The sequence below is a fragment of the Haliotis rufescens genome, unplaced genomic scaffold (genome assembly GCF_023055435.1).
Source record: "Haliotis rufescens isolate VD_foot unplaced genomic scaffold, xgHalRufe1.0.p SCAF_144, whole genome shotgun sequence".
Taxonomy (NCBI): Eukaryota; Metazoa; Mollusca; class Gastropoda; order Lepetellida; family Haliotidae; genus Haliotis; species Haliotis rufescens.
In genome coordinates this window covers 85,051-104,613 of record NW_025963829.1, presented here as the reverse complement: position 1 = coordinate 104,613, position 19,563 = coordinate 85,051, and the positions used below count along the sequence as shown (strand labels likewise).

Here is a 19,563-nt window from a genome sequence, read left to right as displayed (position 1 = left end):
ATGACTGTTGTCATGAGTTCTAGTCCCATGTCCACTTGAACAGTGACTTTAATGACTGTTGTCATGAGTTCTAGTCCTGTGTTCACTTGAACAGTGACTTGAAATACTGTTGTCATGAGTTCTAGTCCCATGTCCACTTGAACAGTGACTTGAAATACTATTGTCATGAGTTCTAGTCCCATGTCCACTTGAATAGTGACTTGACATACTATTGTCATGAGTTCTCATCCCATGTCCACTTGAACAGTGACTTGAAATACTATTGTCATGAGTTTTAGTCCCATGTCCACTTGAACAGTGACTTTAATGACTGTTGTCATGAGTTCTAGTCCAATGTCCACGTGAACAGTGACTTGAAATACTATTGTCATGAGTTCTAGTCCCATGTCCACTTGAACAGTGACTTTAATGACTGTTGTCATGAGTTCTAGTCCCATGTCCACTTGGACAGTGACTTGACATACTATTGTCATGAGTTCTAGTCCCATGTCTACTTGAACAGTGACTTGAAATACTATTGTCATGAGTTCTAGTCCCATGTCCACTTGAACAGTGACTTGAAATTCTATTGTCATGAGTTCTAGTCCCATGTCCATTTGAACAGTGACTTGAAATACTATTGTCATGAGTTCTAGTCCTGTGTTCACTTGAACAGTGACTTTAAATACTATTGTCATGAGTTCTAGTCCCATGTCCACGTGAACAGTGACTTTAAATACTATTGTCATGAGTTCTAGTCCCATGTCCATTTGAACAGTGACTTGAAATACTATTGTCATGAGTTCTAGTCCTGTTTTCACTTGAACAGTGACTTTAAATACTATTGTCATGAGTTCTAGTCCCATGTCCACTTGAACAGTGACTTGAAAATCTATTGTCATGAGTTCTAGTCCCATGTCCATTTGAACAGTGACTTGAAATACTATTGTCATGAGTTCTAGTCCTGTGTTCACTTGAACAGTGACTTTAAATACTGTTGTCATGAGTTCTAGTCCCATGTCCACGTGAACAGTGACTTTAAATACTATTGTCATGAGTTCTAGTCCCATGTCCACTTGAACAGTGACTTTAATGACTGTTGTCATGAGTTCTAGTCCTGTGTTCACTTGAACAGTGACTTGAAATACTGTTGTCATGAGTTCTAGTCCCATGTCCACTTGAACAGTGACTTGAAATACTATTGTCATGAGTTCTAGTCCCATGTCCACTTGAATAGTGACTTGACATACTATTGTCATGAGTTCTAGTCCCATGTCCACGTGAACAGTGACTTTAAATACTATTGTCATGAGTTCTAGTCCCATGTCCACTTGAACAGTGACTTTAATGACTGTTGTCATGAGTTCTAGTCCTGTGTTCACTTGAACAGTGACTTGAAATACTGTTGTCATGAGTTCTAGTCCCATGTCCACTTGAACAGTGACTTGAAATACTATTGTCATGAGTTCTAGTCCCATGTCCACTTGAATAGTGACTTGACATACTATTGTCATGAGTTCTAGTCCCATGTCCATTTGAACAGTGACTTGAAATACTATTGTCATGAGTTTTAGTCCCATGTCCACTTGAACAGTGACTTTAATGACTGTTGTCATGAGTTCTAGTCCAATGTCCACGTGAACAGTGACTTGAAATACTATTGTCATGAGTTCTAGTCCCATGTCCACTTGAACAGTGACTTTAATGACTGTTGTCATGAGTTCTAGTCCCATGTCCACTTGGACAGTGACTTGAAATACTATTGTCATGAGTTCTAGTCCCATGTCTACTTGAACAGTGACTTGAAATACTATTGTCATGAGTTCTAGTCCCATGTCCACGTGATCAGTGACTTGAAATACTATTGTCATGAGTTCTAGTCCCATGTTCACTTGAACAGTGACTTGAAATACTGTTGTCATGAGTTCTAGTCCCATGTCCACGTGAACAGTGACTTTAAATACTATTGTCATGAGTTCTAGTCCCATGTCCACTTGAACAGTGACTTGAAATACTATTGTCATGAGTTTTAGTCCAGTGTTCACATGAACACTGAAGCGAATCAGACACATTTTATCGTGGGATTGAGTTCAAGATTTGCCCTGATTGTGTTTCTTGATTTTTCGAGCGCCATACCCGTGTTTGTTGGCTTCATCAAAGCGGTCTGGGATATGCATCACTTGCTTGCCTCCTACATGTCATACTGCTGTGACATGCTGTGACATGCTGTGATATGCTGTGACTTGCTGTGATGTATCTGAAATAATTTCAACGCGTCATTACCATCACTCACTCACTCACCAACCCACTGGTATTTTCTCACTCACTCAAGATAAAAGCAGGATTATGTTTGAGTGATAGGTTCAGTGTAAATCAAAACTCAGTGATATCGCAACACTACCTTGAGATATTTCAATGTTTGTTTATGTAAGTTTTGAAATAAATGACATAATATTATGATATACTTATCTGTTCATTGATATTATTGCTAATGTTATAATATAAGCAACATTAATAATCAACAGACCACCTAAAACTGCTCGAGTCCGTTTGGTGGTTACAGCAAAGCCATTAGGTCATGAGATTATCATTTGTCAAACAGAGCATATGTTGTGACTAATTGATAGCAACACGTTGAACTGTCGTGAGGTCAAAGGTTGTCGCTGCATATGACGGTGATGATCTAAGCTGTTACTGATGCCTGTATATAACTACTTTGTGTAGTGATCTAATTCATTAGTAGTTTCTAAAGCTATATTGACTCACTTATTCCAAAACCGGCCCTTTCTGAAGAGACGTATTGTGAGTATATGTGTTGTTGACTGTTTTGACTTCATTTTGGCTAAGAGTGAGTCATTATGCATACCATGCGCGGTTCCACACGCGTGCGTGAGTGCGTGCGTGCGTGCATACATGCGTGCGTGTGTAAAAACATATGATACAAAAACCGAAATATTTCCCGGTTGAATTATTTGCATTCATCAAGCATTACCTATACCTGCAGGAACCATTTTCAACTGAAGGATAGTGTATAAACATTTTTACAGTTATCGCCTAGAAGTGTCTGTATGCATTTTATTGTACACAGATTTTATCAGATTTTTCAATGTTTGTTATTTTAGATTTTGTTGTATAAACATTCAATGCAATGTCATGTAGTAGTATTTGTTTCCTATTTATTCCCTTTATCTGAAAACTGATAACCCATTTCGCAAATCACTCATTTTCAGTGATCCATTCATATTAATTTCACAGCTATTTTGTCTTTGCGTTGAGGTTTTTAATTTACATGAACTGGACACACACACAAACGCACACAAACGCACGCGCGCACACACACACACACACACACACACACACACACACACACACACACACACACACACACACACACACACACACACACACACACACACACACACAAACGCACGCACACACACACACACACACACACTCACACACACACACCACCCTTTCACTTCTCACGTTGTTCCACAGCTAAACGTGATGAAACTGCTGTTGCTGTTGCTGCTTGTCCTCGTGTGTTTAGAAATGCAACAGACTGACGGCCTTAGGCCTAAGGGACGTTGGTTGTTTCGGTCTAAGAGATGGAGGAGGAACGCGAGATGGTTAACCAGTACAACAAAGTTACACGGAAGAGGTGAGTACCTGATATTGTCTTCACGTTTTACAACCAATCATATCTTTGCTGGGGGCGATATCAAAGGCCCCGTTTATTGGCTAATAGAGAACAGATAGTACCGTACGCACGACCCCATCCCTACCCATCCCGTCAGTATGAAATAAGGTTATTCTATTAAATGCACACAAACTGATACATACCGTATATCAGCTGATAATTCCTGTTTATTTCACGTGTAATAGTAATGAGGTTGATTATAGAACAATACAGGCAATGATAATCTCAAAACATCTGTATCGACAGCATCTGTTATACCGTTATATTATAACTGTACCAATTCGGGACATAGCTATCACATACTACACAAGAAATTACGCTTTTGGAATATTCCATCCATATTTCTATGGAGGTTCACCATGTAAAGAATAGAGCCCGTGTCTCCGCAGCCTGGTTCCCTGGTATGCTGAGTGTAGCGCCAGCGCATCATACCCAGGGAACCAGGCTGGTGTCTTCGGCACTCCTTCAAACCGGATTTTGCTTTATTCTTTTTTAATTTCTACAGACACTATTTAGACCTATTTATGCATAAACGGGTTCAAGGTTAAAATTATCTGAACATGATGCGCTTCAGATCTTGAGGGCGAAGACATTTACAAGGAACGGAATACTGACCAATCACAGGACGAGGTGTCATTCAATGCGAGAGATGCACAAATGTTGATGACATAAGCTGATGCCGGTAAGGATTTCTGTACTTCCATAACCGCAAAGACAAGTTACGCTGCTTGTATTTCAATTTCACATCCATTGATGAAATAGTCACACTTGGTGTTCTGAAGTGTAATACGTCCGTGTGTACTTTACATAATATGGAGACCCGTGAAGATCCGGGGAAGAATAGGTCTTCAGCAACCCATGCTTGCCATAGAAGGCGACTATGCTTGTCATAAAAGGCGACTAACGGGATCGGGTAGTCAGGCTTGCTGACTTGGTTGATGCTTGTCATCGTATCCCAATTGCGTGGTTCGATGCTCATGATGTCAATCACTGGATTGTCTGGTCCAGACTCGATTATTTACAGACCGCCGTCATATAGCTGGAATATTGCTGAGTGGGGCGTTAAACAACAAACAAATAAACAAACAAACAAACATAATATGGACCATCCACACAAGACGATAGGAATATAAGCGTATATCTTTTGATACAATGAAATGAATATCAGCGTATTTTGTGAATGTGATAGTTAATGCTAAACCTGATGCATAGAAGGTATTTTAACATAATCTCGGTAACCTATTATTTATTACCTTTTCTGAAATGTTGAATAATTTTAGTCAGTTACTTAAATATGGCGATGTTTTGTATTTTGCAGGTACTGCGGTGAACGCGTGAGAACTACGACTAATCTGTGTACAGATCAGATCATGACATCATAAAATGTCTTCATCGTTCGTGTTTTTGTTTTTATTATTATTTTTTGTCGTGTTAAAAAAAAAGACTAAGATAAATGCTTGTGTAGTTATTATGGAACACGCACCCCGATGTTTTACTAACATTTAACTGTGCCTTGGGTATATTTTTAGATGCAAGACATACGTAAAAGCAAAACTTATTTCTGAGGGATTCTTTGACGAAGAACTTGAAATCATACGCGCATTCTGATTGGTTTGTCGTATTTTCGCACATAACATTCATCGATAGGGGGACGAGACTTCTTGCAGGTTACGGAAAGGGGCGAGTGGTGACGACTGGTCTAAGGGACTTAACTGTTCAAAGAGAATTTCGGCGTATGCATCTTTAAGAAGCGCACGTAAAATAATCACCTGCCACTCGCTTCCTGTCGCCTGCTTCCCCTGACGTTACCTGCTGTCCAGGCGCATGTGCCTGACAGACATATATTTTATACATCAATAAACCTGATTGAAAGGAAGCAGCAGGCATTATGTGCAACATTCCGAATTAATATAATGCGCAATTCCACGTACTGGTGTGTCCTTCAGATTCGTGTATATCATTCTGGAGATGAACTGTCAGTAGCGGACGCATTAGAACTGAACTATCAAACCGACCCTACAATGTTGACATTTATGCATTAGACATTCACACATTTGGATCTCGTATCAAAACATCTGTGTAACACGTGGAAATCATGGTATGGTCTCTGCGTATGACACGACAACACAACACACGTGTACACATTGAATGTACAGGAACATCTCCATTGATGGAAACAACAATTAAATAGGTCTGATTCTACGGAAGCATTTTAGGGCCATGTGTTTTTTTAAAAGAAAAGTCGATACTGTCTTGAAATTTCAAGATACTAAGTTGAAATTTCAAGAAACTAAGTTGATATTTCAAGATACTATCTTGAAATATCAAGATACAGAAGTTGAAATTTCAAGATACTAAGTTGAAATTTCAAGATAATAAGTTGAAATTTCAAGATACTAAGTTGAAATTTCAAGATACTAAGTTGAAATTTCAAGATACTATCTTGAAATTTCAACTTAGTATCTTGAAATTCCAAGAAAGTAACGAAAGAAAATTTTAAAAAGAAATGGCCCAAAAAGGGTTCCGTATGATTCAGTTTGTCACCCACTTTGGTTATGTGATAATGTGTGAGTTGTTTTGTGACGGATGTATTACATCATGTCTTCTCCACACGGTCTCATATGGCTTTACTTAAAACTTGTATGTCCAGCTATCATCGTGTGGACAGCCAGATTAAATTTATAAAACTGTTCATTTGTGTATTGAACACATACATACATACATACATACATACATACATACATACATACATACATACATACATACATACATACATACACATATATAAACGCATACACACACATAAACCTACACACACATAGCAATACAACACTTAAACGCGTACACACATACATAAATGTATAAAACTGTTCATTTGTATATTGAACATACATACAGACAGACAGACAGACACATATACACACGCACATAAACCTACACACACACATAACAATACAACACATAAACAAACGTACACACACATACAGTCGCATACACATACAAACATACAGACATGCATATATATGTACATACGCATACACATGCATATACATGTACATACGCACACACATGCATATACATACACTTACACACATCTCACATACATAGCACACACATGCACACAGATACTCATACATACGCACACATGCACACATACGCAGACGCGCACACACGCACGCGCGCGCACACAATTCACAATTACACACACACATTCACACACACATGGATGTGTGCAATCGAGCAGGACATTATCCGAGGACAGCAGCGAGACTCAAATGGAGATGAAACTTGACCCTTTCATTAAACAATATGGTTAGAATTGGTCTTCAGTTCCCCAAACTGACTATGCCTGTCAGAGACGAATATGCCTGTAACAGGTGCCTGTACCTGTAAGCCTGTAAGAGACGACTATGCCTGTAAGAGGCGACTATGCCTGTAAGAGACGACTATGCCTGTAAGAGACGACTATGCCTGTAAGAGGCGACTATGCCTGTAAGAGGCGACTATGCCTGTAAGAGGCGACTATGCCTGTAAGAGGCGACTATGCCTGTAAGAGCTGACTATGCCTGTAAGAGACGACTATGCCTGTAAGAGGCGACTATGCCTGTAAGAGGCGACTATGCCTGTAAGAAACGACTATGTCTGTAAGAGGCGACTATGCCTGTAAGAAACGACTATGCCTGTAAGAGACGACTATGCCTGTAAGAGGCGACTATGCCTGTAAGAGGCGACTATGCCTGTAAGAGGCGACTATGCCTGTAAGAGGCGACTATGCCTGTAAGAGCTGACTATGCCTGTAAGAGACGACTATGCCTGGAAGAGGCGACTATGCCTGTAAGAGGCGACTATGCCTGTAAGAAACGACTATGTCTGTAAGAGGCGACTATGCCTGTAAGAAACGACTATGCCTGTAAGAGACGACTATGCCTGTAAGAGGCGACTAAGCATGTAAGAGGCGACTATGCCTGTAAGAAACGACTATGCCTGTAAGAGGCGACTATGCCTGTAAGAGGCGACTATGCCTGTAAGAGGCGACTATGCCTGTAAGAGACGACTATGCCTGTAAGAGGCGACTATGCCTGTAAGAGACGACTATGCCTGTAAGAGGCGACTATGCCTGTAAGAAACGACTATGCCTGTAAGAAACGACTATGCCTGTAAGAGGCGACTATGCCTGTAAGAGACGACTATGCCTGTAAGAGGCGACTATGCATCTAAGAGGCGACTATGCCTGTATGAGGCGACTATGCCTGTAAGAGGCGACTATGCCTGTAAGAGGCTACTATGCCTGTAAGAAACGACTATGCCTTTAAGAGGCGACTATGCCTTTAAGAGACGACTATGCCTGTAAGAGACGACTATGTCTGTAAGAGGCGACTATGGCTGTAAGAGACGACTATGCCTGTAATCATTTATTATTTCCATTGTCAGTTAAACTTCTTTGCAGTCACCATACTTGTACTTTAGCAAATAAAACGTCAACACCAGAGAGCAACCAGTCTCGGTTATCCGCCGAAACAGATTTCACCGGGCGTGAACAACAAAATGTGGTGAAAATCACATGAATGGACCAATGAAATTCTGTGACGATTTCAGGTGAAATTTTCAGGTAATAACCAAATGGACAGTGTCCACCCTCGGGTTCCTGCTATCACCAGCCTTTAAAAACAGGCTCATTACTGCATGGATGGATGATTGATCAATGATATCGTTTTTCATATAACACTCGTGGAATTGCATACATGTAGACACACAAAGATTTGCTTTGGGTAGCCATATAGTAGTAGTAGTAGTAGTAGTAGTAGTAGTAGTAGTAGTAGTAGTAGTAGCATCAGTATATATACTGAACCAAATTAAAAACTTCACAATCCTTAAATTTTAACATTTTGACCAGTTATCATTTTGGGCCCTTATTGTGTATTTAAACAGTAATGGCCACATATTGTCTTCACATATTGTCTTGTGAATCGATCAAAATCATGTGCACAGCACTTTAGTAGCAAAAGTGGTTTTTCACGTGCAACTGGTCACGTGGCCATAATACCGCACATGTTTTCAGCCATACTTGTTAGCAGTCATTAAAAAAAACCAAAAAAAACCAAGAAAACAAAAGTCTTTACGGCCATTTGTCATGCCACGCCTTTCAAATGTGCAACGTGAACGTGCCATCGGCATGTTGCAGACGGGAACGCCCGTAGCTGAAGTCGCAAGGACGATGGGTTGTAGTCGACGGACTGTTTATGATTTACAGACGCGTCTACAGCAAACGGGTACCACCGCTGATTGCCCTCGGCCAGGTCGACCACGTGTGACGTCACATGCAGAGGATCGTCAGATTGTCTTACGTCACCTACGCAACCGATTTTTGACGGCTACATCAACCAGAAATCAACTGTTTAGGGGTAGACTGAGTGCGCAAACTGTTCGAAAACCGTCTGAGAACTGCTCACCTTCAAGCACGACGGCCGTACTGCGGGCCGATTCTGACTCAATTACACATACGTCAACGTCAATTGTGGGCACAGCGACACTTACGATGGAATTGGAATCAAGTCGTCTTCAGTGATGAATACCGATTTAATCTTCGATTTGCTGATGGTAGGGCGAGGTTGTGGAGGCGCCGTCATGAACGTTACGCCAAGTGTTGTGTACAGGAAGTTGACAGATTTCGAGGCGGAAGTGTCATGATGTGGGGTGCTTTCTGTTGCAATGCACGTTCCAGGCTTCTTGTCATCCGTGGCAAACTCAACGCTGCTGCTTACCGCGACCAGGTACTGGCACCAGTACTTCTGCCTTTTATGGCAGCACATGGACCCGCTTTGATCTTCCAACACGACAATGCCAGACCCCACACAGCAATTTTGAGAAGTCAACCTCATGGACTGGCCGTCAAGGTCTCCCGACCTCAATCCCATCGAACACGTCTGGGATGCTCTTGGCAGAAGTCTGCGCACTCTCCAGAACCAACCACAGAATTTGCAAGATCTTGGCACCATTTTGCAGCAACAATAGCGTCGTCTTCCCAATCATGTGTTATCTGTGAATCTGTGAATACACTACGCAGTGCCATGGACCTTGAACTTTGTTGTCTTAAGCTGTAGGGGAAATGGGATGTAGGGGTTTTGGGAGGTTACCCCCGTGATTGTGCATTTCATTCATTCAGATAGTTTTAATTATACAGATTAATCTGGATAGTAGTGTATACAGAACCTGTGAGACCTGTGAAGATCCGGGGTAGAATAGATCTTCAGAAACCCATGCTTGCCCTAAAAGGCTACTATGTCCAGACTCGATTATTTACAGATCGCCGTCATATAGCTGGAATATTGCAAAGTGCGGCGTTAAACAAGCAGGCAAGCAAACAAACAAACAAACAAAACTGAGTTACCACTGTTACTTTGCAATTCATCGTTCTCATTCAGAGCCAGATGGACTGTAATTTACGGTGGCCCATGAGGGACATGGAGTTTTTCAATATTTTGATATTTCACTTACTGTTAACGTAACCTTTTGCAAATTAACACGATTTGTCATACAAATGTGATAAACCATGTATAAAGTAGATATTGAATCGCTGAAAAGTGAAGAGAAAATGTCAAAAACAAAAACGAAAAGGTCAAAAACGAAAATGTCAAAAACTAAAATGAAAATGTCAAAAACAAAAACGAAAATGTCAAAAACAAAAACGAAAATGTCAAAAACATAAGCGAAAATGTCAAAAACAAAAGCGAAAATGTCAAAAACTAAAATGAAAATGTCAAAAACAAAAACGAAAATGTCAAAAACGAAAATGTCAAAAACAAAAACGAAAATGTCAAAAACGAAAATGAAAATACAGAAAACTATTTCCACCGCGGTGATAATATTTACATCATCAAACATATTCTGCTTGTTTGTGGCCTGTTGACTTCGTAACTGTAAGGGATTCACATTTTAAAAAAGTGAATCTGAAAGATCTTTTTTTTTCGTGTGAGCGGGCATCTGATCCAAAGTTACTTGACATAAATTGGTCTGTATCATACATTTTAAATATTTATGTGAATAACTTATTGCATGGTTTTAAATTCACTTGTTTAATCACATTGACCGAGAGAGGGTTACAGGATATAGCACAACAGGAATGGATCAGTAAATACTACCCGAGACAGCATATTTTGCCATTGCACATAAGCATGTTTTCGGGGCACAGTGACACACTATAGCAACAGCTTGTGTTTACATCCCCAGTGACTTCCTGGTTTGGCTATAATGCTGCAGGTAAAACCACTTTGCAATTCGGCAATGTAAACATTATTTTCGATGACCGACTTTTGTGACGAGGGTCATCATGACACGGAAACTGTATGTTTGAAACGTTTGCTAACTGATACCATAAACAGTATATGCAGATGGAGAACAGCATATGCTTAGACATAATGTTTCCATAATTTACAGAAATGGATTGGTTAACAAGCAATCTAAGCCCATGAAACAAACTCTACGGAGCAATAATATGAAGAAACATTCATTCTCGTGATACAATAAGATAAGGCTGTACAATACAGTGTAATACTTGTAGCTAGAAATTTGGAATATGTTAAATGGTTAAACAATCTATCTACGTTATTTCCTATGGTGAGTGAATCCGACTGTTTCAGTCTCCACGTTTATAGAAATCTGTGTTTTATCGCCTATATTTACGAGAACGAGATCGATTTATCTGCTGGTTTTCATTTGATGCTGAGATATTTAACTAACTTGGTACTTTACAGAGACCCGTGAAGACCTGGCGCAGAATAGCTCTTCGGCAACCCATGCTTGCCGTAAAAGGCGACTATAGCCCCATTCACATGGACACTTTTACTTACGTGAGAATATATACTTACATAAGTAAATTTACTTATGGTAGCATGTGAAGTTGTGAACGCATTTGCTTACGTGAGTAAATATACTCCAGGAGTAAATAGACATGAGTAAAAGTATATTTGCTACACCTGATGAGGTCTAGTAAAAGTTTATTTACTCATGAGTATAAATGCTCCTGGAGCAAGCCAGTAAATTCTTGTGGCCACCTTGTGATCCAGCTCCAATGGTCCCCTCACATACATTTCCTGTGCAGGAAAATACGGCTGTAGTTCCTTGCAAAGAACATGGAATATTTCGCGTGTCATGCGAAAGTTATCGATCCACAGTTTATCATCAAATGATCGTTTGACGACATTGTTCCACCAGTGTTGAGAACGTTCTCTCTTCCAAAGTTCTCTTTCCTGGCATAATCCTAAGACTAATCCCATACTAAGAAAGTATGGAAAAGTCTCTCTTTCGCCTCTGGTTGACTATCTTCGACAGCAACATGGCCTCAAATATTAAAAGTCCACAATTTATTTATGAAATGATGTTTACTTCTGCCTTGCATAAACTTCACGTGAAAGCAATGTAAATATACTTTTGCTTACATGAGTAAATTTTGTCCATGTGAATGGGGCTTATGCTTGTCGTAAGAGGCGACTAACGGGATCGGGTGGTCAGGCTCACTGACTTAGTTGATGCATGTCATAGTATCCCAATTGCGTGGATCGATGCTCATAATGTCAATCACTGGATTTACTGGTCCAGACTCGATTATTTACAGACCGCCACCATATAGCAGGACTATTGCTGAGTGCGGCGTGAAACAAAAAACAAAACAAAACAAAACAAAACAAAACCGCACCTTACAACCGTTTACAAACATCATTAAAAAATGTAAATTAAAGTTGGAGGACATTTTTCCTTCAAACCCTTCTCCATGCAGTATTTCTTTATGTGGAACCAAAAATGGCAAAACAAATACTGATTCAAATCTAGCTTTATAGCTAAAACATACTGCACTACACCTTAAAGAGGTGTGTCAAACGAAAAACTCAGTTATGTAATTGAATGTACACTTTCATAATTGATTTATGTTCGATAGACACAATAGATATTATCGACACCAGACGGCCGGAATAAATCGGGCATCAGCAGAAATGGTTCTATATTGTATTAGAAATGTCAATTCTGAAATCACCCAATCCTTTACATGGAAGTTAGGGTATTAGAGAAAATATACCATCCATCTAATAACCTTAAGTGCAGTCAACCTTATTGCATGTCCAGAGAAAATAGGGGCGGTCGGGTAGCCTTGTGATTAAAGCGTTCGCTCGTCACGCCGAATACCCGGGTTCGATTCCCGATATGGGAACAATGTGTGAAGCCCATTTCTGGTGTCCCCTGCCGTGATATTGCTGGAATATTGCTAAAAGCGGCGTAAAACCATATTCACTCACTATTACTCTTATGATACAAATAGCGGATCCTGAAACGGCTTGGGGACGCAACACTGGCGCTGTACAATGAATGGCGGCTAAAACGGAACATTGCTATTTCATTTCAGAAACAAGAGTGTGAAAGCTTAAATTTTGTGTGAATGTGAATGATTATATATGACCACTTGAACACGATATTGCATAGATCAGCTTGACTTACACATCTGAAACGGTTTGTAGCTTTGGGTCTTTATCACACTGATATCAGATGTGTTCATTACCTTGAAGCACACGTGACAGCAATCAAATTGGAAAGTGAGTGAGTGAGTGAGTTTGGGTTAACGCTGCTTTTAACAGTATTCCAGTTATATCACGGCGTGTCAGCTTAATGTGGGAGGAAAGCTCAAAGTGATGCAGGTCTTAGATGTTTACCACTTCGGTGAAACCCACGAGCACGCGTATGGTGCTGACAAACATAGAAACGTTATCGGGGCGAACCGGGATTCGAACCCACAATCATAGGTTTCTGGCGTGCCCAAGGGACGCAACTCTGCACAGCGAATTGCGGCGCCTTAGACGACTGGGCCACCCGTGCCCCCCAAATTGGAAAGAGTACTTGTGTGTATTGAAAGTTTTGCTGCATTGCTGATAGCGAATCAATTACCGCTAATCCATGGACGCTGAATCACGATGGACAGGGGTTTGCCGGAGCAAAGTTTTTCACAACTGCATCATGGTGGAGTCTATACATTTCGGCATGTAAAATTTAACGTTGCATCGGCATTATTTCAGCCATATAGCGACGAGACCAAGTTAATATAATCACAGTTGGGTTATTTATGCAGAGTTATATTTAAAAACAATTTATGAAACATATTTGAGCATACTATATTTCGAAACAATTTATGAAACATGTGAGCATAACAATATCATGTATACAGTTTTAAAACACGGGCTATATGCCACCAGTTACCGAAGCTAGGCCACCTCGCTGGGGATCATGGGGACTTTCAGTACCTCGGCTTCCTGCATGATACCCCAGCAGGATTTACGTCATCACTTTAGCTACTGGTGGTTGTGCATAATACTAGCCAATATTAAAAAGCAATATGAGTTGCCTTAAAAACACTGGTTGATGATAGTAACATCGATTATGATAGGATTACGTGTCACATAGGGGGACAATAATTGTACGATACTTTAACCCCCAGGACAGAACCTTCAATAATGAGATATTTATCTATACCATCGATGAACCATTTGCTAAATATATAACCGATGAAACAAATGAGTGGTGACTACTCGATCACAAGACTCACAAGACATTGGACTCATCTGAAGGAATTGTACGGGAAGAGCTCGCTGCTTGTTAGACATGACCGAAGAACAAATCGTCCAAGAACTTGTCCAACGGTCTGTCACAGCTGAGAAGCGACTTACTGTCCACCCACACCTATCTCTTCACTTTTGCCCGTTCTAAGATTCCACAATCGGCTAAAGCTGGTTATCGTAGCATTGGAGTGGAGGCGTACACCCCCAATCCACTCAGGTGCTACACCTGCCAAGCGTTTGGACATGGATTCAAGTCCTTAAGTGCCTCTGCTGTTTTTTACCGCTGCGGTGGCAAGCACGGGAGCACTGACTTGCAGGTAGGATGTGCAAGCTGTGGTGGGAACCATATCATCATGAATCTACAAAACATTATAAATGAAATTGCAGCGGTCTTAAGAAGAATTTTCCACCTGATACAGGGGGCACGGGTGGCCCAGTCGTCTAAGGCGCCGCAATTCGCTGTGCAGAGTTGCGTGCCTTAGGCACGCCAGAAACCGAAGAAAACCTTAGGCACGCCAGAAGTTCTGGGTTCGAATCCCGGTCCGCCCCGATTTTGTTTCTAGGTTTGTCAGCACCATACCATACTCGTGGGTTTCACCGAAGTGGGAAACGTCTGAGACCTGCATCACTTCGGGCTTTCCTCCCACATTAAGCTGACACGACGTGATATAACTGGAATAATGTTAAAAGCGGCGTTTAACCCAACTCACTCACCAACTTCACCTGATACAAATAATAAGGAAAAGTCCTTGAAGATTTTATCTCAACCATGTCGGTCCATGATGACCTTTGTGGAAGTGATCATTTTCAAACCATCTGATGAACCATCTTCAACAAGACGGAACTTTAATTTATTCCTAACACAATGTACTGAGAAACTATAACCTGACAATTTCAGGAATGTTTCAGATCAATTAAATGCTATTGGAGACTAAGCATTCCTAAGTAGTCGTCTGAAAACCCTCTTATAAGTAAACCATGGTTTGATAATGATAGGAAGAAAGCTGAGAAATATTTCCGCCAACATCCTCCCGTGGAAAACCTGAATAACGTTAAAATCACAAGCGCCAAGTCGAGACGTACTATTGAACAAAATAAACGTTAATCTTATGCATCAAAAATCAATTCTCGCATATCCATGTCTAAGGTGTGGAACATGATTCAAAATATTAAGGGCAAAGGTTCAAAGTCTTGAGTTCGTTATTGACAACTAAATCTAAAATTGCCAACAAACTTGGCGAAACTATAGCAAGCCATTCCTCATCATCTAATTATAACCCTCAGTTTCAGAGATTTCAAAAACAACAGGAAAAGACTATAATGATAATGGTGAGGACTACAACATAACATGTTCACTCCATGAACTATACTCAACAATAAAAGGTCCTGTGACACCAACATTTTAGTGTATTTTTCAAACAAGTAAAGTTTGGTTTTCAATATTGTAGTACATGTATGGAATCAAGTCACAAAAACGCAACTGCTACAGAACAGCATGCATTCCATGCAAAAGTTGACTTTTATGCAAGCCCCATGCATTTCACTACCCAAGAATGGGTATAAAAACATGTGCGTTAACGGGATTCCATATGCATTGTTTAGCATCGTGCTGACAACAACCACTCAGAAAAACAGAATTACGCAATTATTCAACATTACGAAATGCCACGCCTGTCCGAAAATGAACGTCTTCGAGCCATTGGTATGCTTGAAGCAGGATCGCGTCAACTTGATGTTCCAAGACAATTTAACGTCCACAGAAACACCATTTGGTGTTTATGGCAACGTTGGCAACAGACGAATGCAGTCAGAGACCATCCTCGGAGTGGCAGGCCACGCGTAACCAATAATCGACAAGACAACTGGATTCGAACAACACACCAACGAAATCGATTCCAGCCAGCAACAGTGACTGCAAGAAGCATCCCTGGCCTTCGACGGATATCTTCACAAACCGTACATCGTCGCCTCAGATGTGCAGGGATTGTCGCCAGAAGACCCGCAAGACGTCCCATTTTGACAGGAAACCACCGCAAGCACGTCTGCAGTGGTGCAGACAGCGTCTACGCTGGACGGCCATGCAGTGGGGACAAGTTCTATTCATTAACGACTCTCGTTTTCACCTCAGCCACAGAGATGGACGGATTCGAGTGTACCGACGTCGAGGTGAACGTTACGTCAATCATTGTGTCATGGAAGAAGATCGTTTCGGGGGCGGCAGCGTTATGGTATGGGGTGGGATTACAGCAAGACAGAGGACCCGTTTGATAGTGGTAGAGGGAAATCTCAATGGACAGCGCTACCGCGAAGAGATCATCGGCCCTGTTGTTCTACCGTTTTTGCGTCGTCATGGCCCAGGCATTATCTTTCAACATGACAACGCCAGGCCTCATATTGCTCGCTTTGTTCAGGACTCTCTTCAACAAAACAACGTGAATGTCATCCCCTGGCCGGCTCGATCCCCTGATCTCTCACCAATCGAGCACATGTGGGATGAGATGGATCGGCGCCCCCAGGAAGTTCGAAACATGCTCCAGCTGATATGGACAGATATGCCACAGGACTTTGTGCGACGCCTGGTCCATTCCATGAGACGAAGATGTGTTGCTTGCATCGCAACCAGAGGTGGACACACACGCTATTGATTTGTAAATCGACATTTTGGCATGTTCATGGATCTTTTATGAAATCACCCATTTTCTGAAGTCAGTATGGCAAATTAAACCATTTGAACACTTACAGGAGTCTTTTATCTGTTGCAAACCGAAATTGTTTCAGATTTGGTAAAAAACATAACTTTGCATTAAAACTTATTCAATGTCACAGGAACTTTGGTTGTTCAGTATATATACTGCCCTAAGCCAAGATCATGACACTGCAGCAGGAGCCGACAACATTCATTTTCAGCTGCTGAAATATTTGTCCGATTCATGTATGGAAACGCTGTTTAGTATATTTGATGAAATATGGACAACCGGAAAGTTCCCTCCTTCGTGGCACAATGTCATCATTCCTGTCCCAAAGCCTGACCGGGATCATACCGATCAATCCAATTACTGTCCCATATCATTTAACTAGCTGTGTGTGTAAAACCATTGAGCCCATGGTCAACAATCGATTAGTCAATTTCAAGTACGTGTGGGATCTATTGGCATCATATTGGTCACACCTTTTAGCATAAAAATTAATATTCTCATTAAAGTTTTGAACAATTGTGTTGACGGTTCACTTTTTGTGGAAGATTTCAACCTTTCATGTTTTGGTTAGAATATGCATACAATAGAAAGAAAGCTACAACTATGTTCTAACAAAAGGTTAAATGGGCCGACGAAAATGGCTTAAAGTTTTCTAAATCCAAAACAAATTGCATTCATTTTTTGTCGTAAATACAAACCGCATAAGGACCCAGAATTGGTTTTAGATGATGCACCTTTGAAGGTAGTCGAAGAGGCAAACATTCTGGCCGAATATTTGACCCTCATCTAACATTCATGCCACATATCAAATATCTAAAGGCAGAGTGCCTGGAGTGGGGAGGGGATCAAACAACTCTCCTTCACTTGTACATGTCACCAATACGCTCTAAACTAGATTATGGTTCCGTTGTCTATGGTTGAGCCTTCAAAATCAACTTAGATAGGCATTATACACCATCACGGGCCTAAGGCTGAGTACTGGAGCTCTCCTGTTGACAATCTGTGTGTGGAGGTTGATGAACCTCCCCTTTCACAACGCCGCATTATTCTATCATTATACTATCACTAAATTGCATTCAAATCAATCAGACCTAGCATACAATTGTGTCTTCAACCCTGTTTATAAAGGACTGTTTAGAAATTTATCAAACCTGGTTCCACCACTCGGAATCAGAAATCAACCACACATCACTAAAGCTAAAATAGATTTAAATTTTATTCCCCTTATCGACTTCTGCCTTGTCCTCCCTGGCAGATGGTGAAGACAGAGGTAGACCTTAGCCTCATCGTGCTAATAGAATCTGAACAAATCCTTTGGTAATCAGCAAGAATATTACCATTTACGGACAAAGCATAATTCTCATAGATCCATTTTTACAGACGGGTCCATGAGTGGAGGCAAAGTTGCAAGTGCCACTGTCATTGGATCCAAAACTATCTCCTCAAGAATCACAGAAAATAGTTTAATCTTTGCTGCTGAATCATCCGTTTCTCCTTGACATTTGAGAACGTTTCAATGATCCTTCTACTGGCCAATGTGTCATGGTCTGTTGCTATTTGCCAAGTCATGTAGGCAGAGCATGTAACTCAAAAGCCGGTGCCCGTGAAGATCAGGGGTAGAATAGGTCTTCAGCAACCCATGCTGGCTGTAAAATGCGAATATGCTTGTCGTAAGAGGCGACTAACGGGATCGGGTGGTCAGGCTTGCTGACTTCGGTGATGCATGTCATCATATTCCAATTGCGTGGATCGATGCTCATGATGTCAATCACTGGATTGTCTGGTCCAGACTCGATTATTTACAGACCGCCGTCATATAGCTTGGATATTGCTGAATGCGGCGTTAAACAACAAACAAACAAACAAAATTGAGTTACTCAATTTATCGTTCTCATTCAGAGCCAAATGGACTGTAATTGTATCCCACGTGATGAAAGATTCACCATCAAACATATTATGCTTGGCTGTAGCCTGTTGACTTCGCAATTGTAAGGGATTCACATTTAAAAAAGTAAAAGATCTTTTTTCTCGTGTGAGCGGGCATCTGATCCAAAGTTACTGGTTTTACAGTGCTAGCCCATTGAGATACCACGCCTCAGTTTCACATAAATATCCACAGTATACTGACTCCGAGCCGACCAGTCCTTGTTTTAGCCAAGCGTCAGGCAGGGTGACAACAAGTACCATATTTTAACGTCTTTTGGTATGACGCGGCTTGGAATTGAGCCCCCGACCTTCCGCTCTCTGGGCGGACAATCTACTAGACCATGGAAGCGGCAAACTCATAGCTGAACATGTTTTTTTATTATTATTATGGCTAGAATTGTGCACAACTAACCGTAGCGAAACTGATGACGTAAATATTGCATTGTGGTATTGTGTTGGGTATTGTGTAGGAAGCTAAGGCACCCATGATCCACAGCGAGGTGGCCCAGCTTTGGTCGTAAATAATAATTATTGTTATGATAAAATATGTTTGACAAAATTGATTTACAATATAACTTTGTATTCATGACTTAGTTGTATATATATATCAACTTCTTCTCATCGCTATATTGCTGAAATTATGCCGATGCGACGTTAAATTTAA

The 19,563-nt window shown here is 40.9% G+C and overlaps 1 long non-coding RNA gene across 1 annotated transcript; it reads left to right on the top strand.

Annotated features, from left to right (window-relative positions):
• The first annotated feature begins 2,624 nt into the window (after nt 1-2,624).
• Nucleotides 2,625-5,076, top strand: LOC124145263. Its single transcript, XR_006862535.1, has 4 exons — nt 2,625-2,781; nt 3,478-3,640; nt 4,254-4,361; nt 4,998-5,076. It is a non-coding gene; the product is annotated as an uncharacterized LOC124145263 (long non-coding RNA).
• The last annotated feature ends 14,487 nt before the right edge of the window (nt 5,077-19,563 follow it).